The sequence below is a fragment of the Sorex araneus genome, chromosome 4, assembly GCF_027595985.1.
Source record: "Sorex araneus isolate mSorAra2 chromosome 4, mSorAra2.pri, whole genome shotgun sequence".
Classification (NCBI taxonomy): Eukaryota; Metazoa; Chordata; class Mammalia; order Eulipotyphla; family Soricidae; genus Sorex; species Sorex araneus.
The window spans coordinates 106,469,113-106,494,902 of record NC_073305.1 but is presented as its reverse complement, the minus strand read 5'-3'; positions in this window follow the sequence as shown (position 1 = coordinate 106,494,902).

Below are 25,790 nucleotides of genomic sequence, written 5' to 3'. Positions count from 1 at the left end.
TATTACTGATTTTTGTTTTTGTTTTTGTTTTTGTTTTTGTTTTGGGCCACACCTGGCAGTGCTCAGGACTTACCCCTGGCTCTTCATTCAGGGGTCACTCCAGGAAGGGGTCACTACTGGTATTTGTAAGGCTGCATTATCTTTTTAGCTCAATTAAATTCTTAATTCTAAAATATTTCCCCGAGGCTCCTGAAGAATTTCTGGTAAAATAAAATAAAAATTAAGTTTATTATTATGTGTGGTAGAGATAAGCTATCCAATTCTGAAGCTTCTCTTCCTATTTAGATTTCTGGATATCTTTTTTTCTTTGTTGTTGTTTTTCTTTTCTCTATTTCCCCTTTATTTCTCTCTATCTTATCTACTAGGAATGTATCAGGATCAGGGTTCATCCATTTTCTGTATCTCAAAGCATCTTGGGTCAAATATGAACTTGGCAGAAATTGAAGTTCATAAAACGCATAAAACATCAAAAGAAACTATGATTTCATATATTAGAAATGAAACAAATAAAGGAAGACGAGATGGGCTGCTTGACCTCAATTACATAATTGAAACTGGTAGAATAGTTTCAAAAAGGTAAACTATTTTCTGAAAGTGAGTTATTTAAAATTCACTAAATAACTAATCTCTAGATTGTTTTTGAACAATTCCATTAATGGTGAGTTCACCCATTCATGAAGTACTGATGTGTCTTAGAAAAAAATTAGTTAAGACAGTCTGAGGAAAACTGAATATATATGAAAAATGTACAATAGGAGGTGCTGAATAGCTATTAACCATTATGTTTTATTGAAAAATTGAGGATAAAGAACTAATAACTATAAACTCACTGAAAATATAATTTAACTGGTGGCAGGAGATAATTCTGGAGTTTATGCCTTGCATGCATGAGGCCTGCCATTTAATATCAGCCCAACATGGGTCTCTGAGCACCGCTGCATCACTAGGCTTGAGCATCGAACCAATTATCCTCGTTGGTTATGTATCATGGGGGAGGCACTGGGCCCCAGAGCATTACGTGAGAGCCCTATTTCAAAAAACAAAAGACTCTAAGTCTGGAATCAAGCACTAAATTCACAATGTTAGGAGAATATTTAACATAATGCATCACTTTAAAGGAGAATGTTTTCTAGTTGGGGAGCCAGATTTATAACAGCTGGTAGGGCATTTGCCTTGCATGTGGCTGACCTGGATTCAATATCTGTTACCAATTATGGTCTCCCAGTCCCTGTCAGGAATGATCCCTGTGTGCAGAGGCAGGAGTAAGCCCTGAGAACCTGCAGATATGATTCCAAACACCTCCCCTCATAAATAATTTTTCTAGTTGATGAGAGTTCATATGCATTAGTAATATGCTTTATCTATCAAGAGAGAAGATGCCATTTTCTCTTTCAAAATTCTCCTTCAGAGATATTTCTTTTTAGAGAAGAAAAAGAATATATGGATCTATGCTTTCTTTACTCATCAAACGTCACTAATATGCAGAAATTTCTCTCTCCTCCACTGTTTGCACTATATCTAAACCACATCTGTCACAGGGAACATTGCATGAAATGTAAAATGGGGGATTCTAGACCATCTGCTGTCTTCTCATGCAGCATTCAGACCATATTTGAAGCATAGGATTCTATTTGGAAAATCAGATTATAAAAACAAGGTGAGCAAACTATAAACATTTCACAGAATGGCCAGGAGGATGGTGGGCTCAAAATCCTTTCCTACAAAAGATTGTGGAAGGAATTATATATATTTAATTTAGGAAAGGGGAGATATTAAAGAAGCATGATATATTGAATGCAAATATATTGGGGCTGCCATGTGAGAATGGGGTCAGATTTAGTTAAAGATTCACTGAACCAATGGTTAGAAGATAAAAGAAGATGGGTTTTCCTTATTTTAAGAAAAAAAATAAAAACTTTTTATGTTATCTCAAAATCAGTGGGCTTTTCAGAATGTGTGAGAATCACATCAGTGAATATATTCTAGCGCAGAGTGTACCATTACTCACTGGGGAAATAGTGGAGAATGTCGAAGCAGTCAAGTAGAAGTATGGACAGGATCAATGAAGAATGATGGCCTTTTTGAAAATCCTGTAGGTGACAACTCCTATTTTACGGTTCTGAGTAACCATTAACTATTATGTATTTCCTTTAAATATGAAGATAAAGAATGTATAACTATAGATTCAGTGAAATATAATGAGTAAGGCAGGAGATAATTCAAAATTCCTTGTATGCATGGTGCTCTGAGTTAAATACCTGTCCTTATATTTATTGTCTTTATTAGTCATTTGACTATTCTTTTGGCTCTTCATTTGACTAACAACAATTTAGTTAAATGATCAACTCCCTTTAGTAAATAACATAACTTATTCCATGATTTATACTAGGAGATATATCATTGTAAATAGGATAATCTTTTAAAGAGGTGCTTTGGGATATGATAATTTTAATAATGCAGACCACAATACAGCTGATGAAAGTGGATGCTAACACCAAAGGATGAAGTCTGCTGCACTGGGCCACTCGTGAAGGTCATGTTTGAAGCTATTTGTGAATTTGAGTTCATAGTTTGTAATATTTGATCTATCTATAGTTGTGATTTAGTCTGGGGTACTTTTATCCTCCAGGATACATTTATTACTGTGTAGAAATATTTATGATGGAAGGTAACTATTGGAATCTATTAGATAGAGCTCTTGGGTGTTACTAGACATGTAGAATTGTGTCCACAGTAAACTGATATATTTCAAATTTCTGTGGTGCCCAAAATGAGAAGCCCTAGTCTATACATGAAAACAGACTCTTCACTCTACCATCATTCTAATTCCCCAATTTTTATTTGTCCCCAATTTCTAGTTCTCCTTTTTATTTATAAACTATGGACTGGAGTGATAGCACAGCGGTTGGGCGTTTGCCTTTCACGCGGCCAACCCGAGTTCGATTCCTCCGCCCCTCTCGGAGAGCCTGGCAAGCTACCAAGAGTATTGAGCCCGCACGGCAGAGCCTGGCAAGCTACCCGTATGTATTGGATATGCCAAAAACAGTAACAATAAGTCTCTCAATGACAGACATTACTGGTGCCCGCTCAAACAAATCGATGAGCAACGGGATGACAGTGACAGTGACACACATACACACATGTATGTATATATATGTATATGTGTGTATATATATGCATATATATACATTATGACTGGGAACACAAGTTTTGTGGATAGAAAATAGTCTAATCATTTCTTGCAAAACATTTTTATGTCAGTTCCCGAGGCACCACTTCCCTGTAGTGTAACAGCAGTGTCTTTGCATGTGCAACAGAGGAAAGGGACCTCAAAATTATAAGTCTTAAAATTTAAGTAGAGTGACTAACATATCTGCTGTCTTCTTTTCAGAAGATGTGGTGAGGTCTGTACTCTAGAACAGAAACAGCTCCTGAAGAAACAAAGAGGATAAAAGATCTCATTTCCCAGGAAAATCCAGGGAGAGTTAAGATTTTGTATCTCTCTGTAGGATTTGATTTCAGGATCTATATTCAGGTTTGTTATAACCCAGATTGTTGTGAATCTTCTTAGAAAGCCCTGGCCATGAAGAAATATGAGAATATTTGTTTAGCATCGAATCCTAAAATTATCCACAAATTTATTCTTTTACTTTTTCTCTTTTACTTTTTCTTTAATATTCCTTCTCCCCACATGTCTCTTAGAGGATTAGGATTACCTTGACTGCCCTTTTCATGCAACTTAGAACACTTTGGTGATGATTAAGTATAGCTATACTCTATTGAACATTTTCAACAAACAAAACTTCTTTAAACAAAGTCTACAGCTATGTTTAATAGAAATCTGTTTGGCTTACTCTATTGATCTGGCATACAAGTAGTGATTCTCACAGATCAAACTTTCCTGCATTATGGACAATAGATACATTCCTTAAAAGTGAAAAAAATCAATTTTGGTAAGTTGGATATGACTGCCTGAAAGAAGCTCTTTGTTTAACAGAACACTATCATAAATTCACTATGATAAAGGGCATCCAGAGGGAGTATAAATTCTCATAGTTATTATTATTTTTTGTGTAATCTGAAATGAATTTTAGAGCATTCTATATGAAAATATCATAATATTGTTGATGCTATGATTTTTATTAGAATATCATGGAATGTTTGAACAAATACAATCCAGTTATAATATTAAAAGGGGGAAATAGTATTTTTTACAAGGTTGGTTGCATTTTCTTTTAAGTTTTGTTATTTGTCTAAATACTGAAGTTTATATATGAAATCAATGAATGAAAACTCTTAGACCAAAATTGAAAACAGAAAAATTTTCAGAAGTTTAGACTGATTAATGCCATGGCATGTGGATCACAAGGTGTGTGTGTGTGTGTGTGTGTGTGTGTGTGTTGTGTGTGTGTCTGTGTGTGTTAAGAAACAGGCATGATATTACACAGATTACACATATAAGGAGGTTAAATAAGCATTAAATGAACTGAATTAAGAAAAAAATTACATCAGGCTTCAAAAATAAAAACTGTGTCCACTTACTTCTGTTTTTTTCCTTTGCTGGGATAGGGGAGAGGTGTTGAGGTGTGCATGATGGTGCAAGAGCTACTCTCAAGGATACTCAACTCTGTAGTGTGGGATTGGTGGTTTGGTGAGCCTGGTGATGTGGTGCTGCTCAGACCCAGTCATTCTGGGACCACCAGAACTAAACCTTCAGTGCCTAGGTAGAGGGATGTGGTGCTTGGGAGCCAAGCAATATCAGGATCAAACGTGAGCTTCTGACACACTCTAGCAATGAGAGTTATCTCCTGGTCTCAAATCTGTTTTCATTTCAATTGTATATCTTCTGTGTTCACCTACATTTGACTTATTTCATCAGAACAGATGGAAATTTAACTCAAGACATGTTTTCAAATTATATTGTCTATTTATTTGTCTCTTAATTTTGTATATTGAAAATGGATATATAAAACACTTAAAGTAGTTAACAACCCTATCAAAAATTTTGGTGAAGAGATGAATAGATACTTCCTTACAGATATCAAAAGCTATAGGAGGGAATGCTCTGCATCATTTACATCATATAAAAACAACAATAAGGCATCCCCTTGTATCATTGAGGCTGACACACATGAAAAAGAATAAAAGTAATTAGTATTGGCATGGGTGTGGAAGAAATGAACCCTCATCCACAGTTGGTGGGAATATCAACTGGTTCAAATTGTTTGGAAAACAGTATGGATCACTGTATCACTGTCATCCCGTTGTTCATCGATTTACTTGAGCAGGCGCCAGTAACATCTCCATTTGTCTCAGCCCTGAGATTTTAGCAGCCTCTCCTTACTCATCTTTCCTAATGTTTGGAGGCTCTTTTAGGGTTAGAGGAATGAAACTTGTTATTATTACTGTTTTTGACATATCGAATATGCCATGGGAGCTTGCCAGGCTCTGTGGTGCAGGCAGGATACTCTTGGTAGCTTGCTGGGCTCTCCGATATATATATATATATATATATATATATATGTGTGTGTGTGTGTGTGTGTGTGTGTGTGTGTGTGTGTGTATCCATTTATGATTTTATGGAAAATGGGTAGGGAGTATCTTATGATTTGAAGCAGACATGCAGTCCAGGGATATATTCATTCATGAGTGAGGCTCGGTCCGAGCGTGTGCAAAGTGGCTCGAGCGTGTGCAAAGTGCCACCCCGGGTGGAAACAGCCTCTGGCACAGAGTCCAGTAGCCTGGTTATGGGAGCCTCAATTTATGCGCCCTTCTGGGAGAAGCAGCCATGAGTTCTGGAGGGTGGCCAACAAGGACATTATCTGGCACCAGCAGAAGGTGGCTTATGGGTATGTCCCCTAGGTGGCTGGAGACTGGGAGAAGCAGGCAGAGGATCTTTGCTCCCGCAGAGAGCATAAATTGAAGCTCCTGTAACCATCCCACTGAACTCCATGCCAGAGGCTGTTTCCACTCGGGGCGCCCCCAAAAAGGAGGCACGTGATAGCCCTCTCCACCCCAAGGGACCCAGTCCTGGCAGCTGACCTCCACTACCCAACCACTGCCACACTCCAGGCCACTTTCCACATGCTCGGGCTAAACCTCAAGCATGAGCAAAGTCTCACAGAACCCAGGTAACACGGAGCTTTGTGATCTTGGACTCTGGGCTCAAAGGGACCCAGGAACAGTATGGATACTTCCTATACAACTAATACATGATATTTTTATGACCAGCAATTCCACTTCTGGGCTTTTATCCCAGGGGCCCAAAACACTTTTGAAAAGGCATTTGTTCTTCTGTGCTCATTGCACCTGTTAGCTATAGCCAGGACCTGGATAAAACCTGATTGATCAATAACAGATGACTGGAAAAAGAAACTGTGGTATATACATACAATGGAATGCTACTAGGCTATAAGAAAAAAAATTCTAAATTGACACTTTACATGGATAGAACTGAAGGATATCATGCTGAGTGACATCAGTCAGAAGGAGAGGGACAGACACAGAATACATTGAACCCTCTTGTGTGTGATATAAAGAAACATGATAAGAGAGCATCACTTAACCAAAGTTAACAGGGCTGAAAGGTTGGCTTATAGAACCCAGTTTACTGGGGATGGGAGAGTAGGAAGGGTCTCTGGGACACTGGTCGAGGGATATAAGCACTGTAGTTGTTAGGGTGGGGTGGGAATGATGCAAGCATGACACCCTATTACTAACGGTATCGAAGCCATGGTGTTTCAAATTAACAAAAGAAACCCTAAACAGTTCTTTATCCTGTGATAAATCCATTTGATTCAGAACTTATAAAATCTATAATTAAATCAAGCACCCTCTAGCTTCAGACAACATTTAAAATTTTTTTTGGGAGGGCCCACATTCGGTGGTGTTCAGGGCTTTTTCCTGACTCTGTACTCAGGGCTTATTCCTGTTGCAGCTCCGAGGACCATATGGGGTACTGGTGATGGAACTTAGGTCAGGCACATGCAAGGCAAGTACTTTAACTGCTGTATTATCTCCACAATCCTGAATTTTGAATAACTTTTGTACTTCGGATTAAAAAGAATCTGATCACCATACATGTAATTGCCTCAGTCTTGCCCTTGTTTTTTCCTTGTTTGCTTTGAGGATTTATCTAGCTTAGCTGCATTTAGCAGTGTGCTTTGAAAGACGCATTGTGTGTGGAGATTTATTTAAGACAGTCTCTTTGCAAGTTGTCTAGATTGTTTTGGAATAAAAATGACAAAATGCGTGTTTTAAAAATACACACTTTGTTCTGTTTTGTTCCTTTTATTACAGCAATAATTTATTTCCACCAGACAGGATTATACTATTTGTTTAAGCAAATAGCTATAAGGCTAATTATTTATTAAAGCACCCTAGGCAGGGAAAATCTGTGCCTACCAAAGAACATTTTGATTTGTTGGAACTTTAAGAACTTTCTGATATTCCCCTCTCCCTTCCCAGGCACATGTGCAAAATTGGGCATATCTTTTTAATGTCTCTAGTAGTCTTGCATGTGTTGCCTCATTTAAATTCTATAATAACCTGGTAAATTCCTCTCTTCTCAGAAAGAAACAGTTACAGAGATGTTACCCAGTTGATCAACTCATACTTATTCAGAAATGAGTTTTAAGGCTGGAGCACAGTAGGTAGGGCACTTGCCTTGCATGTGCCTGACCCAGGCTCAATCCCTGGCGTCCCATATGGCCCCCCAGCTTGCCAGACACAATCCCTGTGCACAGATCTAGGAATAATCCCTGTGCACTGCTGGTGTGGCACGAAAACAGAGAAAGGAAATGATAAATTCTGAAACAGCACAGAGAACTTCATATAATATATTGGTTCTCTAATTGATATTGATATTTACACTCAAAAATAGTACATATTAAGAAAGAAGCTGTATGTCATAGATAAGGCAACTGAGGAAGTCTTCCTCAAAGGAGACAGACTGATGGCATGGTGTAGCCACCATGGTGATGTCCCTGGGAGAACCAGGGGATTAAAAGGAAACTGTGCACAACCGAGTCTCCAGATAGGAGGAGGAGGTAGAAAAGTGTTTATGAGGCAATATTGCCAAAGTTTACTCTGAAAGTCTAAGGGGTTAACTAATACTAGGTTTTCACACACAAAAAAAAGGATGTTTAATGCATACAGTGTGTTGCTTGATTTGTATTTCTATAAACAAACTAGAAAGACTGACTTTAAATTTAAAATTTTTCCAGAGAGGAGGCGAGATTTTAGAACCTCAAAGTGCTACAATAACTAATTTATTCACTGTGTTAACAATATTTATGGATACCTTGTATTTTCCAGATCTGCAATAGAGACGTGATTACAGCTGTCAGTGTCTTTAGGGTCTAAGACTGACACTCACGTGTGTGTGGCGTGGAAGGGGGCAGGAGGGCTGGGGATGGGCAGAGCAAATGAAAAGCTAAATAAAAGCCTTAATTCAAATTATTTAGGTAAGTAATATCATAAGAACCGACCTAGTAACTACTATTAACTGAGGAAGCTCCCTGAAAATTATGGTGTTGTTGTTGCTGTTGTTATTCATTTAGAATATGAGTTCACAAAGCCTGCATGGACCACATTTATAGGGTTTGATGATTCAGGATGAGTTGTCTAGATTTTATTTCATGTGTGGTAGGAACCCCTTGGAGACTTAGGCAGGACACGGAAAAAGACTTGCTCAGTTGCCTTATCTATGACATACAGCTTCTTTCTTAATATGTACTATTTTTGAGTGTAAATATCAATTTATCATAAATTAAATGCTAAATAAATGTATTTGTTATGATAATAATAATTTATCTCAAAGATATTAGACACCTTAGAAGCTGTTCAACTATATTTCTAAACTTTAGAGAATAGTAAAAATGTCAGTTTCTATTGAGTTCCTTCTTTGTTTTATTTTCTAAATTAATTTTTACATTTGTTCACAATTTCTGTAGAGCAAACTAACTTTTAAGAAGTTAAGAAACTTGTTCAAAGTCAGTCAATATTGAAAAAAAAAGAATTTTAATTTTACTGTTGACTCTAAAGCTATTGCTACACTACCACATGCAGAATATGTGCTCTGCGTCTCTTAACGGCTTGTGGTTGTAGCAGATTATCCCTTCTCAAAGGACTTTTGGCTCTATTTGGGCTTAGGTTTTATGAGCAATTTTGTCACAACAGCCATAAATCACAGGGCAGTCTGTAGTATGTTCTGAGCATTGCCATATTTTAAACAAATATTTTTAGAAAGTAATATAATTTAGGGATTCTGTTTTCTACATCTCTCAATTTATATGGAGTAGTCGAAAGAAAAACTCAAAAAGTAGCAAGTGGCTAATAAAAACATTATGCTAAAGGCGCTGTTTAAGTTTAAGATGTTATTATAATAATTATTAAATGGATTACTGGGAGATTAATGCAGTAATTAAAAAAACAACATTTCTCCAGCTACCTAAACAAATGCATTCTTTAAAGAGAAGTTTTCTTGGGCATTAAGATACTGAGGGTGATTAAGTGCTCGGTAGTGAAGAATTGAAACAAGCTGGTATAAGGAGGCTCTGCACTTAAGATCAAACAAACTGGAGAGACAAATCATGGTCCTGAGGACTTACTCCTAATGTAGGCGACCACAATCTTCTTATGCTGACTTCTCATTTATGTATTTATGGTTTGGTGACCATACGCAGTGGTGCTCGGGGCTTACCTCTTGCTCTTTGACCAGTATCACATGTGGCAGTGCTTGTGGAACTATGAGCGGTACTAGGGATCAAACCAGAGGTATTTGCATGCATGGCAAATACCTAAACCCTGTAATAATTATCTGTCCTCCACTGTTTTTCAGTAGTAGGGAACACCCTCAGAAAACCTGGTGGACATTTATAACACACTGCCATGTCATATAGGTCCAGTGGATCTATCTTCATGTTCTGGGACCATTATGGCAGCACAGGGCAATTCTCAGAGAATTATTTATGCTGGGAATTGAACTCAGGACTTCTTAATGTTCTAGGTGTGTGCTCTACCATCTGAGCTATTTTCGTCACCTTCATTTACACTTTTATCTCTACTACTGCCTCTTTGTGGATTGTATGAGCCCTTGACACTGTTGGGCTTTGTTTTGTCTTTATTTGAAAGGTTATCAAAATTACACAGTCTTTAGAAATACAAACTAAATGTAAAGCCCCTGACAGATGTAATATGGGGCAAATGTTTTTGCTCTCCTCTCCCTGGGTTCCTTTTCTAAAGCTCTGATGTCTTTTCATCATACAGTGATGCAGTGTTTGAAGTAAAATAGTAAGCTGCATGCACAAATGTTTCTCTTCTTCAACTTCTTTACATTAAAGAAAATTTCTTCCCATAAAAGTCAGAAAATTAAATTAGTAAGATTTTAGATTATTTTTGTTTCTTTCAGTACTTTCTGTATACCAAACACTAGTCTATATTTACCAATAAGAGTAAAATGTCTGTCTCTGCTTGCTAGGTGAGGGGGTGTTGAGTAGTCAGTCATTCCCAGAAATCCTCACCAGGTAGTTCTGGCCTAATGATTCAATGTTTGGGCCAGTGTGCTAAGTACCCTGGCCCAGCAATGCCAAAGATTAAGCCCAGGGCTTTACACATGCTAGTCATATCCTTTACCAGCTGAGCTATCTCTCAAAATAATTCAGAATTTTTAAGTAAATTTTGGAGAAGGCTGTTTTCCCCCTTGGTTAACAGTGTGCCTCATTTAAATAGCAACCCTGTATGTCAAGAAAGGCTGCCAGAACCCCCATTACTAGAACGTATCAATTGTCATCCCCTTTTGTTCTGAGCAGTGTGTATTTGCTGTGATTAAAACAGCCTATAGCTTAAATAAAACAATTCCCCATATTTTATGGAAAGCAGTAATCTAGAATCATGTTTCTTTAGAACAGAATGAGTCTGCAGAGATTATTCTGCAGAGTACTAGTCCATGTTGGGGATTGAATTCAGGGCTTCGTGTATGTTAGGCCTGTTCTCTACCAACTGGGAACCACCTGAATCTGCTAAACTCTATTCAGATAGTCACTGTGTCACATGTATTTTACGTAATCAGAAATATTAGGAGATATTGTACCTGGGTTGGGACTTGGTTTGGAGACAAACGATAGAGAATTCTGTTGTCCCAATGCCTTCAATTTTTAAATTTCTGTATTCTGAATTTTTCTGGTCTTTTAAAAAGATTATTTGTTTTTATTGAATCACCATGAGATACAGTTACAAAGTGTCCATGATTGAATTTCAGTCATAAAGTGATCGAACTCCCATCCCGCCACCAATGTAGCTTTCCCACCACCAATGTCCTCAATATCTCTCCCACCACCTCCACCTGACCCCACCCCCTGCCTCTATAGCAGAAAATTTCCTTCTTACTCTGTCCCTACTATTGGGCATTATGGTTGGCAATACAGATTCTGAGAAACCATCATATTTGGTCCTTTGTCTTCTTTCAGCACACATCTCCCATCCCGAATGATTCCTCCAATTGTCATTGATTTAGTGATCCCCTCTCAATTCCAGGTGCCTTCTCTCCCAGCTCATGATACAGGCTTCCAGCTATGGAGCAATATTCCTGGCCCTTGGGTCTACTATCCTTGGATGTCAGTTTCATATTATATTATTCTATATTCCACAAATGAGTAACGTCATTCTATATATGTCCCTCTCTTTCTGACTCATTTCACTTAACATGATACTCTCCATGACCATCCACTTATAAGCAAATTTCATGACTTCATCTTTCCTAACAACTACATAGTATTCCATTGTGTAGATGTATCAAAGTTTCTTCAACCAGTCGTCTGTTCTCAGGAACTCAGATTGTTTCCAGATTCTGGTTATTGTGAACAATGCGGCAATGAACATACAGGTGCAGATGTCATTTCTACTGTGCTCTTTTGTATCCCCAGGATATAGTCTCAGAAATTATATTGCTGAGTCATATGGAAGATCAATTTCTAATTTTTTGAGGAATGGCCATATTGTTTTCCAAAAGAACTGGACAAGTTGACATTCCCTCCAACAAGGAAAGAGAGACCCTTTCTCTCCATACCCGTTCCAGCACTGATTGTTTTTGTTCTTTTTGATGTGTGCCAGTCTCTGTGGTATGATGATATCTCATTGTTGTTTAGATTTGCATGTTCCTGATGATTAGTGATGCAGAGCTTTTATTTCACATGCCTTTTGTCCATTTATATTTCTTTTTTTTGAAGAAGTTTCTGTTCATTTCTTCTCCCTATTTTGTAATGGTAGTAGAGGTTTTTGTCTTTTACAGTTCTACTAATGTCTTCTATAGTCTGGATATTATTGGGAGCCCCCTTATCTGATGGGTATTGGGTAAATAATTTTTCCCATTAAGTGTGCTCTCTCTGTATTTTGGTCACTGTTTCATTTTTTTAATTTTTATTTTATTGAATCACCGTGAAAAATGTTACAAAGCTTTCAGGTTTAAGTCTCAGTCATATAATGATCAAACCCCCATCCCTTCACCAGTTCACATGTTCCACCACCAAGAACCCCGATATAACCCCCTTCCACACCCTCCCCACCTGAGTGGCTAATGATCTTTACTTTACTCACTATACTTTGAGTACATTCAATATTTCAACAGAGGACTCACTACTATTATTTAAAATTTCCCCTCAACAATCAAACCTGCTGAAAAGGCATCATTTGATAATTTGTTTTCCACTGCTGAGAGTGAAGAATATATAAGCTCACACAGCCACTGTTGTGGCCATGCAAATTTGGATTTCTGATATTTTAGTAATTAAGTCCAGAGAGATTTCTGCCAGAAGTCACTGAAAGACAAGGCCAAGAGAGAAAAATCTTTCCCCTCCCTGGGCGGCCTGGAGTTGTAGCTCAGTTCACAGTCTAGATACATTTCTGTAAGAAGTTGCTGGGTGACAAAAGTGATTAGTAGCCCTCCAGGATCATGGTCTTTAAGGAGCAGAGGAGCCATTTCATGTGGGTGCTGCTCTGGTTCTCATCTGGGAGGGGAGCGTGCCGGTAACACCCCCCTTCCTGAGATCTCTTGTGCACCACATCACTGCAATCTCATACCGCTGGTCAATGGGGTCTGGAAGATGGCGATCGCCACGTGGGCGCCACTGTACTGCTGCTGCTGCTGCCATTCCCATAGAAAGAAGAGGCCAGAAGAGAAAAAAAAAACCTCTCCCCTATCTGGGCAGTCTGGGGTTGTAGCTCAGTTCACAGTCTAGCTGCATTTCTGTAAGAAGCCGCTGGGTGCCAAAAGTGATTAGTAGTCCTCCAAGATCATATTCTTTAATGAGCAGAGGAGCCATTTCGTGTGTGTGGCCACTCCAGTTCTCATCTGGGAGGGTCATTGCTTCTTTGGAGGTGCAGAAGTTTCTTAGTTTAATGTAGTACCATTAGTATATATTTGTTTCTACTTGCTTGGTCAGTAGTGTTTCATCCTTAAAGATGCCTATAGCTTCACCATGTCATGGAGGGTTCTGCCTACATTTTCCTCCATCTACCTTATGGATTCAGGTCTGATATTGAGTTCTTTAATCCACTTAGTTCTGACTTTTGTGCCTGGCTATAGACGAGGTCTGAGTTCATTTTTTTTTGCAAGTAGCTGTCCAGTTTTCTAGCACCACTTGTTGAAGAGACTTTCCTTGTTCCACTTCACATTTCTTGCTCCTTTATCAAAGATTAAGTTATCATATATTTGAGAGTCTGTGACAGAATATTCAGCTCTGTTGCATTGGTCTGCAGGTCTGTTTCTATACCAATACCTTTAAATTATTACTGCTTTTTAGTACAGTTTGAAGTTGGGGAAGGTGATGCCACCCATCTTCTTTTTCCCAAGAATTGCTTTAGCTATTCATGAGGGTTTATTGTTCTATATGAGTTTCAGGAGTGTTTTGTCTAATTCTTTGAAGCATGCCATGGGCATTCTTATAGGGACAGCATTGAATCTGTATGCTTTGGGGAGTATTGACTCTGGTCTATTTTGTCTCTAACTTCTCAAGGACTCCTCAATCTGCCTACTGAATATAGAATCTAGAGCTAGTGTTAAGAAAGCTAATCATTAATGTAGCAGCATGACAAAGAGCAATTCTGCGTGCTCCTCTTTTGTCAAATTTTATTCTTCTAACCATGGGTAAACTGGAAGTTTTCAGAATCTTTTACCACAGGTAGCCAATTTTTTTGTCTTTTCTTACCAGACAATAATAAGGTAAGCATCACTATTATTTTCATTTTTCAGATCAGGGGAAAATGCAACAAAAATTAAAATGTTTCCACCAGGAGATATACTTGGAAATTATTTTTGAGATAGGGAATACTGATGATGATGATGATGATGATGATGATGGCAGAAAGTCTCTGGCCAGAGTGCCTGGCTGTCTTCCATAGGGCCCCTTGGAGGGTATGGGCTCTAGCTTCCCTTCCTGCCCTGAGCAGAGCTCCCAGCGGCCAAAGATCTCTGGAGCCTTAGCCACAGCCATACTTAAGGCCCCTCTCCACACTTTCGGATGAGCCTCACGCATGAAGGTACTGGCAGAGGAACCCAGGTGTGTGGGACCCGGGGCTGAGACCCTCAAGCCTGCTCAAATTAGGGCTGGGCCTCTTCTGCCCAGATTTCCTATTTTCCAGTAGCTAGGCGGTCATACCTAGGGACTGCCCCCGGTGCCCTGTAATCCCATCAATGGCCAACATCCAGAGAATTAAAAGCAAGCTCCCGGAAGCATGAGACATCTTATAGCCTCCTCCCTCTGGGAGAACCAGCAGGCTACCGAGAGTTTCCTGCCCAAATGGGAGAGCCTCTCAAACTCCCCATGGCGTATTCATATGCTAAAACCAGTAACAATACTGGGTCCCATTCCCCTGACCCTAAAAGAGCCTCCAATGTAGTATCATTGGGAAGGATGAGTGAGGAGAGGCTTGTAAACTCTCAAGGCTAAGATGTGTAATCCCACCAATGGCCAACATCCAGAGACTAAAAAAATCAAGCTCCCAGAAGCAACATCTTATAGCCTAGTTCTCCCTCTGGGAGAACCTGGAAAGCTACTGAGAGTTTCCTGCCCACATGGGAGAGGCTCGCAAACTCCCCATGGCATATTCATGTGCCCAAACCAGTAACAATGATGGGTCTCATTCCTTTGACCCTGAAAGAGCCTCCAATGAGACACCATGGGAAGGAATGAGTAAAGAGAGACTTCTAAAATGTCAGGGTTAGGATGAATGGAGACGTTACTGAGACTGCTCGAGAAATTCGACCATCAACGGGATGATGATGATGATGATGATGATGATGGATACTTCAGAGTTTGACATATTATTTGGATGTTAGATGTATGTCTTTTTAGACAAATAACTTTGAGAAATTATAACTTTTGTAGAACCCAAGCCTTGTACCAGTGGTCGTCCTAATGATTTACATATCTTAACTCACTATACACAACAATCTTAACAGAGAAGTATTATTGGTGTATCTTAACTGGGCGCAGTTCTAGGGAACCACAGTGAAAATTGTTTAAGTGCACAACAGCCAGGGACTGAGATTAAGGGGGCAACTAGCAGTACTAGAAAGCCGCAAAAAAGAAAAAAAATTTAGAAAAATGTTGAAAAACAGTCTATTATATGACTAGTATAGAAATGAGCAGGCTGAAACACAGAAAAAAGTTAGAAATGTAGATATTAGCAGAATTGGAATATGAGCCCAGATAGTTGGGTCTTCTGTATACAGTCTTTCTATACAGTCTTTCAGTACTAAAAATACATGTAGGAAAATACTTAAGAAGGCACAAATATGACTATTTTTGATTATTCACAAAGCCCTGAAGAAGGTGAAAGTTTTGTAAAGGGCAAGTAGCTCAGTTCTGGCAGGGTCAGATGCAATAATGCTTTGTATTTGTACAGAGCTTTTCTCCAGTGGGATCAGTAATTTGCTTCTTATCCCTGCTTACCTTCTGACCTAAGGCCTTTTTTTTTTTCGGTTGTTCTTAATAGGGAAAAGATTAAAGGAATCAAGAAGGAAAAGTGCATTCTTTTATTTAAATGATCAAATGAAGTGCTGATTGCTGTTGAATACTTTGCTAAAAACCTAGCAGTTAAATATGAACCAGATTGAAATTTGGAGGATTTAAAGCTCTCAAGTAATTCTGTGAGAGGTGGATCAAAGTCCACTCCACATCAGAGCTGATTGTAGGTGGATGTTTAATGAGCGGTTGATACATCTTTGTGAAACAGATAAAAATGCCTTTGAAATATAAATCGACAGTTAATTCTTACTTTTTCTAAGACTCAGCCTTTGTATGTGATGTGTGCTTCATACTCCTGTACCAGGGAGAGAAAGTCTGACAGCAATAGGAAAACTCTGGGCTTTTCAAAGAAGGCTTGGAATATTTGAACTCCAGTGAGTGGACACAAACATGACTCCTGCACTCAGCCCATTCTCTTTGACTTGCATGGGGTGAGTGCCCTGGATTCTGGTACTCAGCTTAAGTCTTGTTCCTTCTGAACCATAACTCGGTGTATAAGTAAGTCCATGAGGACATATTCTGGTAGTTTACTAGAAGAATGGAAAGTACAACAGAAACCTTCATGGGAAGTCTGTAACTACCCGGCTTCAGTGGATAGATTTATTGTGGGATATAGGGAAAATTCTTATTTTGCCTGTTTAGACTCTACTCCAGCTTGGGTTTGGGATGAGGGAAAGAAATTGGTATATGTTAAATGAGGTTATCCAAGAGTCCCTTCAGCTTCAGACTCTATTCTGAATCTCCATATCAGGTTTTCTACAAATCTTGAGGAAATATTTGTGTCTAGCAAAGCTCAGAATATTCCTGACTTTCATTATGCTCTTTGAAGCTTAATGGATGCAGAGAAAAGTTTAGGGACAGATCAGTTGAACTCATAGGCCAGTTCTCCTTAATATTCTTTGGATTCCCTTAATTCTATGCTTCAGGGTTCCAGTGGCCTAAACAGGTCTTCAGATGCTGCCTTAAGGACATGCTTGGTGAACAATCTGATATTAAAGAAATTAAGAACGAAAATAGGACTATTGATATTTTAGCTATAGTAACATCTGAAATATTTCTAGTAATTTGTATATTTTTGTTTTTTCAGTCATCTTTTTTCTTATTTATTTATTTATTTTTATTGGATCACTGTGAGACACAGTTACAGAGCTTTTCATGGTTGGGTACAGTGTTCCAACACCTATGCCTCACCAGTGTACATTTCCCATCATTAATATCCCCAGTTTCTTTGCCCCTATCCCCACCAAGCCTATTTCTGTTTCTATGGTAGGCACTTTCCCCTCTCTCTCTCTCTTTCTCCCTCGCTCCCTCCCTCCCTCTCTCTTTATATCTCTCTCTTCTTTTGGGAATTGTCACTGTCACTGTGATCCCGTTGCTTATTGATTTGCTCGAGTGGGCATCAGTAACGTCTTCATTGTGAGACTTGTTATTGTTTTTGGCATATCGTATATGCCACGGGCAGCTTGCCAGGCTCTTCCATGCGAGCAAGATAGTCTTGGTAGCTTGCCTGGCTCTCAGAGAGGGGCAGAGGAATCAAACCTGGGTTGGCTGTGTGTAAGACAAATGCCCCACCTGCTGTGCATTTCCTTCTATCTTTGTCATAGTGGTGTCTTCTATGTCCTAAATGCCCTCCTCCATCAGAGCTTATGGCAGTATGAACCCATGGATTTGTCCTCCTGGCCCTTGTTTCTACTGTCCTTGGGTATTAGTCTCATACTGTTTTTTGTTTTAATATCCCACAAATAAGTAAGTCATTCTATATCTGTTCCTTTCCTTTTGACTCATTTCATTTAGCATGATACTCTCCACGTTTATCAGTCATCTTACTTATCTTTGGATCCTTTACGAGTTTATGAGATTAAACTATTTAAAATGATAATTATTCATTTATTGCCATGTAAAAGTAGTCTGCATTTTTCATCACAGAAGTCACTGTCACTGTCACTGTCATCCTGATGCTTATCGATTTGTTCGAGCGGTCGCGAGTAATGTCTCTCATTGAGAGACTTATTGTTACTGTTTTTGGCATATCCAATACACACGGGTAGCTTACTAGGCTCTGCCCCACAGGCTTGATACTCTCGGTAGCTTGCCAGGCTCTCCCAGAGGGGCAGAGGAATCGAACTTTGGTCGGCCATGGGAAAGGCGAGCGTCCAGCAGCTGTGCTATCGCTCCAGCCATGACAGAAGAAAAGTACAAAATATTTAGTTTTAGGATATTGATGTAAATATATATTTTATATACATTATATGTGTTGTGTATGTGCATAGGTATGTTATGTTTATGTACATACAATAAAATGAAAGAGGCATTGTATTACCATTTGGTAGAAATAAGTAAAACATGATAATACAGCATACAAAATATAGCCTATTTTTTATAATGTTTTAAGTTTTCTTATAATTTAGTCAACATCATTATAATTGTGTTAACATTTATGGTTTTGATGTACAAAGTTATCTTCAATAACACCCAGATGCTCAAGACCCTTCACCACTTATCTTCCTTCTAAGTCACCTACTCCTCCCTTGACCCCTTCTGTCCTCTGCTTAGTAATTTCAGTTTTATAACTCAAGGTCAGGGATTTGTCATCATTTGATACTATCTATTTCCTTGTTTCCCTATATGCCACAGATAAATGAGATCATCTATTATTTTACCTTCTCCCTCTAATTTTATTTCACTTAGCATAATGCCTTCCAGTTCCATCCAAGTTACAGTGAAATGTAAGATTTAATCTTTTCTTAAAGGTGCATAGTATTCTATTTTATATATTACAACTTATTTATGCAATCATATATCAGAAATTTTCCTATACTTTGAAATTTTATATCATAATGCAAAGGACATAAGTAGGTTTATATACTTTTAAATTAATGTTTTTGGGCTTGGGGGGAGGATTGATGCTGAGAAGTAAAATTATTGGATCAAATGGAAGCTCTATTCTTAGTGTTTTGAGAAATCTTCATGCTGTTTTCCATAGGAGTGCACAGGACAACATTCATTGCCACAAAAAATGTTCAAGGTTATTTTTCTCCAACTTATTTAAAGAAAGAAAATTTCTATCAGAAATGTGAGACGAAATAAAATGGTGTTGTCCACACAAAATTACATATTCAACATAGTAAATGAAATACAATTATTTGAAAATATTTTTTTTACCAATGGATTCTCATAAAGTGATATAAAGATGTATAAATAGTCATTTGACTATTATATACTTTAAGATATTTCAAAATTGCCCCTTGTCTTTAGGTAGCACTTATCATTGAGAAAATAAATGAAATATACTTGCATACTTTGTTTTGTTTTATTTTGTTTTGTTTTTGGTGTTTGGGTATTGCCTGGTGGTATCAATGGTGACTCTGTGCTCAGAAACCACTCCTGATACTAGTCCAAGAGAACCATTTGCTTTTCTGAGACTCAAACCAGGGTTACCTGTGGCAAGGCAAGAACCTTAAGCTTTATACTATTTCTCTGGTCTTATTTGAATACTTTTTATATCATAAGTAGAAAACAAATGAACTTTGGCCTCACTAGCACACATTTTATATCAAAAACAGAAAACATGTTTTCTTTAAGATACTGACAGTTGTAATGTAAGATTTAAAGTCCACGATTTGTCCCATATTTTTTCCAGTGGATGTAGAAAAGAGACACTTTTGGGTAAAACTTAAGACTGCATTATAGTCTTTTATCTATAATTTATCAGTGGTATACTGTTGGATAAGTCATTGATAATTGCTGATATGTTTAATCTTCCCTAGGAAACTAATGATTTTAGAGTTTTAATCCATAGGGTATAAAAAATATATCAAGTATTTAGAAGAAAGCCCAAATGAGAAATTCTCAAATAATGTACTCTCATGGTCTAGAGCCAAGTGCTAGAGCACTGTAAGATGTCATCCTCAAATTTAAAGGTAGCATGCTTACAAACTGATTGAAGTAGTGTGATGAAAATGCTAGCTGTAATTGTCACTTCTGTATAAGTTGTGGTCTCCTTCAGGCTTTATTAGACACAGACTTTGATATGTTTAATGTCCTCATTAGACCTTTGTTTATTTGTCTTTGTAATAATAAATAGAACTAAGATATATTTCAGTAATTGAAAATTTTAGTTGTAATATCAAAGTTTTGGACTGGAGCGATAGCACAGTGGGTAGGGTGTTTGATTCTTCTGTCCTTCTCAGAGAGCCCAGCAAGCAACCGAGAGTATCCCGCCTGCATGGCAGAGCCTGGCAAGCTACCCGTGGCATATTCAATATGCCAAAAACATGTAACAACAAGTCTCACAATGGAGACATTACTGGTACCCACTCGAGCAAATTGATGAACAACGGGAAAACAGTGCTACAGTGTTATCAAAGTTTTATAGTCTTTTATTGTTTTTCTTCCTGAAGTTCTGGTTTGACTCAATTTCCAAGGTTTGCAGTGGAGTGTGGAGTCAGGTCAAACTTATTCTTTACTCCCTCAGGTGTTTTCCTGCTTTTTCCTATTACTGCTTCCAATCTTCTGAAGTTGGATAAAGACAGGAAAAGGAAGAAAAAAGCTGGTATACCGTTTTACTGATTTGAAGTTCTTGAATTAAATGCTCTCAATTGGGGATGTAACCTATTGTTTGTGACTTTCTGTTGTGTAGTAATTTTCTGGGTCATCCCATTTGTAGACTTCTATTAGGCATTATTTTCATAGATTGAAACTCAACACTAGAGATCTCTGTTAACAAACTTATTTTTAATTAACCCCTGGGACACATTGGTGTGATTTTTGTCTAGTCCATATCCAGTCCACGGAAAACAATGATTCACTTAATGGTCAGTGTAAGTACAGCCAGCAAACATTTTCACTCTGGCCTGCTTCTTTCTCCCTTTCTTCTGGGAAACTGCTGCCATCCTGCTGACTGCAGAACTTTCAAGGTAGCAGTTGATCACAGGATTCTATTTCCCCGAACTCTAGTTCTCTTTGGATAGGTGGAACAATCAAAATGTGTTTTAGAACTAGTACCTGCTGCCTTAGCATGTCCTCTGTAAATGATATTTTGCTTATTACTCTCTGGAATCTCTGAGAGAAAAAATAGTTCAACATTTTTTATGCTTACATAAAGATATATAATAGTGGTTACTCAATATTTTATTCAAGTAACAAACTTGGTGCAAATCTGTAGCAGAATTGTGCAGTCATGACCATTGTCTGACTAAAGAAGTAGTCACATATATTCTGATCATGAATCATATAAAGATAATTAGAAATCAATAGTTGGGCATTGCTTTTGTTAGTTAATTTAAACATCTTAGAGTTCCTATAGTAAAGATGAATACACCTGTAGATTAAGACTAGTTTGCATTTTCTATTTAAATATATGGAGTTTTAGCTGCACATATGACATAAATAATAAAGACATATGTTCTTTGCCTCTGGTGCTTTATTAAATGCTACTTGAGGCAGTATTTACATCAAGGGTTACCTGAGGCCCTAAGAAAAATATAGGTTCTAACAATAGTTTTATAAATTAATGATTGGACATACAAAATTTACAAACTGAGAGCGTAATTTATTAACTTTCACTAGGTTTATTTATTAACCTGCACCGAGATATTCTAGATCTTCCCTGGGAAGAAAAAAGCAATTTATCAAATCTCTTTTCAAGAGAATTTCAAATCTTCCACTAACCATGCCTAGCCTATCTAAGTAAAATTGTTTTAAAGCAAATTCATTTGAAATATGTAATAGGGAGACACTTGAGGTAAAATGGTATAATCAGAATTGTATCAGAAAATTCAAGATTGGAGACTTTTATTAACTAATTAATTTTGTTTGAAATGTTATTTACTCTTAGGGGAAAAGCACTTCATTTTATGCGCCAATATTTTCATAAGTGTTACTGAAGTTTTTTCCTCAGGTCATGTCATAGAAAAGTGTTTCAATAGATTTCATGACTGGCCTTTTGGGTGTTCCTTTATTTCAGAGTAACAAAGTAGACTGAAGTTTTGCTTTCTTATTTACTTGTTTCAGCAAAAGATAGATGGATATAAAATTGTAGATATGTATTATGTTAAAAATAGTAATGTTCACTCTATTTTCTTCTCTATGCTTAAAGTTTTGAAATAGTCTTGCAGTTATTACTGTTGCAATTCTGTGAATTGTCATTTTCAGGAGATTTAAAGAATGTATCTAAAATATTAAATTGACTTTTGGAAAAATAAGTTTCTAATACATAGACAGAGCAGAATTTCTATAAGCAAAAACAACTTATATTATTTTCCTTATTAATTTATATACAAAACTTGCTAGAGAGTTTTCTAATAATTAATATGTATATATTAAAATTAAACTATATATACAGTTGAGATATGTATGTATATCTCTGGATTTATCTGTTCATTAGCTTGATTTTGTTATCAATTAAAATTGATTCAATTTTTGAGTCAGCTTTGATGTAGCCTTTGGGAAGCTGAATTCTCTTAGAAATCTCTGCAGGCACATTATGTCCAATTTGGAAGTGTCTGTAGATCTTAGCTGACCCATGCACAAAAATCTGAAGAAGTCTCACCCTCTGCAAGCCCACACCATTGGTCCCAATCATTGAACCCTCAGCTGTATTCTGGACAGACGAAACATCTTTGCATCCCAAATTCAGGATAGATAAGTCATCAAGCTTCTATTCTCCCCTTTGGACTGACATAAATCTTTGTCAGTGATATCTGAACCACAGCATTGGAAAGAGAAACTCTTTCTAAATTTGTTATTTAGCTAATGTAGCTTAGCCTTTGGGTAGATTTTATCTTGTAGTCACTCTTTAATCATAGTTTAATTTTTCATTCTTATTGTTTTGCTCATTCTGTTAATATTTCATATGATTCTAGAGGTGGTTTGTAGGTGAACAGTCCGTGGGAACATACATTAGGGTTTATACGTCCTGGCATGTGTCTGGTAAAGAAGGCTAATGGTATTTTAAAGGCTATGAAGCAAGTGATTGAAGTATTAATTCACTAAGTTTTACCAAGTGCTCAGTTTATGCCGGCTACTGATGCTAAGTGCTGATGATATTGCAGGAAGTAAAGAAGAAATCCTTTTTTTATTTTTTTTTCACTTGACACTTCAGGTTGGTGCTTCTCACTTTATATTGGTTATTCCTATTAGCAACAGAAGACAATAAATATGATGTGGTTAGATAAAGGAGTGTTTTGGACCCATGAGTTATGTGCAATTGCCATTTTGAAGATATTATGTAAAAATTTTACTTTTAGATTAGCACTTCAAAGATTTTACTGCCCTTTAAATGAATAGCAACAAGTGAGTCTAAAATTAAGTCAAGGTGGTACATGAGATAGGCTTTGAATTTCTCATTAAGTTAAAGTGCTTAGTGGTGTGGCTGTTTTAATTACATAGGTTGAGAAATTTGATTATTTGTCAAATGAATCATTAAGCTATATAACTCTTTTAAGAAACCCAAATTAGACTTTACATGGTCTATGAAATAATTGATAATCCCATTATTTCTTGTCCCTGCATACTCAGTAGTCTGGGCCTCCATTCTGGTTTTCTTAATTTTCTCTGAGTCATATCTGTTCCACTGGTTTTTATTATGTTTTTATCTGAGAAAGACAGAGTCTGGTTTGATGATAGAACATTGTAAGAGAGCATGGATGGTAAATTGTTCATTTTACTTCAATCAATAGTAACGTTGAGATTTTGGAGTTTACATGGTTCCACTAAAGGCAGTTACTTCTTGTCTTTTTTTAAAATAAGAAACTGATGAAAATGTATTTTCAGATTTTTTTGGTTCGCTATAAAATGGACTGAGATGGAGGGAAGCTGCTGCTCTGCTTTTATTTTCTTTCTTTTCGAGTTCCCTGTGTATTCATATTCTGTGAGCAGATATTAACTCCTAATTACCTTCTTGCCAGTTACCTATTTTTCTTTATATTTGCCTTTGAAGAAAATTGAGGAATAAGTCCTCTTTGAATAGTTGGGTTAAAAAGTAACCAGAGATGCAAAGTTATTTCATATCCTCACTGCAACATAGTTTTTCTTGTAGATAAAATTTACTAAACGGGGCTGGAGTGATAACACAGCTGGTAGGGCGTTTGCCTTGCAAGCTGCTAACCCAGGTCCGATTCCCAGCATCCCATATGGTTCCCTGAGCACCGCCAGGAGTAATTCCTGAGTGCAAAACCAGGAGTAACTCCTGTGCATCTCCAGTGTGACCCAAAAAGCAAAAAAAAAAAAAAAAATTAAACTAAAATTTACTATCACTGAGTGAATTTTATGTTGTTAAATGCCACCTGATGCTTGAGAAAATACTTGTAACTCTTTAAATAAGTTGATAGCTGTTGGATAATATTGAGTTATCCTTGCTACTACTGCAGGAAGTTTAGTTTTATTGAGTTATTCCCTGGGCTGGAGCCATAGCAAAGCAGTAGAGCATTTGCCTTACACGCCGCCGACGGGGGTTCGATTCTTCCACCCCTCTTGGAGAGCCCAGCAAGCTACTGAGAGTATCTCGCCCACATGGCAGAGCCTGACAAGCTACCCGTGGCGTATTCAACATGCCAAAAACAGTAACAAACAAGTCTCAAAATGGAGACGTTAGTTACTGGTGCTTGCTCAAGCAAATCGATGAGCAATAGGGTGACAGTCACAGTGACAGAGTTACTCTCACAACAGTACCCTGGGGCACACCCAATTCCATTAAGCAGTAATAAACCTATAATAAACCTATTGCTTTTCTCTTTCCTAATTGTCACTTGCATAGTTTAGCAATGTCTTTTTTTTTGTACAGACATAGGAAGAAAGCTGATGCTATGCTTTTGTAAGATGGGAGTTAATTGACCCAAATAATATTTACTCCTGGACATCCAGCCATATTTACTCAACTTAAGCCTCAGTTTCCCTGAGTTCCTATCACTCCAAAAGCAGGGTTCCGATGATGGGACTGGATGGACCCAGGGTAAGCTGTAAGCTACCCTGGCATCAAATGGGGAGAAGCTAAGCACCATAAGTATAATAAGTTAAGAGCATGGTCATGGAACAAACTCTGTCATAATACAAAAGGAAGTAATTTAGTAAGGACCCTGCTGGGGTTAGGAAAGACTAACCTGGCCTGAGGATTATAGTCCGCAATATATAGCGAGATGTCTCCAGGAAGAGACAAACTTTAAGCTTGATATATCTCTTACTGTGTTCATACAAAATGACTAGAAATATAAGACGTAAATTTACTATGATTATTTAAATGGATTACTAACTGAGGAAAGGATAAAGCAGTACACCCTGGAAGGAATCCAGCCCTTGAGCAAATCTAGTAATCTGGAGTGCTGAACCCTCAGATGAGATTTTGTCCTTGAGCTAATCTCCTAGATCTTCCCCTGGAGGAGTGGCTTTACCTGTATTTGTTGTTATAACAATGTTCAACCCCACCTATGTGTCCCCTTTCCTTCACAATTTCTATATAACTATGCTATAAGAGGAAAGAGGGAGATAACGAAGGATTGGATTTTTAGATCTAATAGGAAACTATGTGTGGGACCTGGGGCTGAGATCTCCAAGCCTGCTCAGATTGGGACTGGGCTTCCTCCACCCAGACCCCCCATTTTCCACTAGCTTGGCAGCCACACCCACAAACTGCCCTCAGCACCATGTAATCCCATCAGTGGCTAAGATCTAGACACTATAAAACAATGCTCCTGGAAGAGAATGACTCAGTCTCTTGCCCTTGGTGACTGGCACTCTTCACTGGGCCCCTTGGAGTGGGCCAGGTTGAGT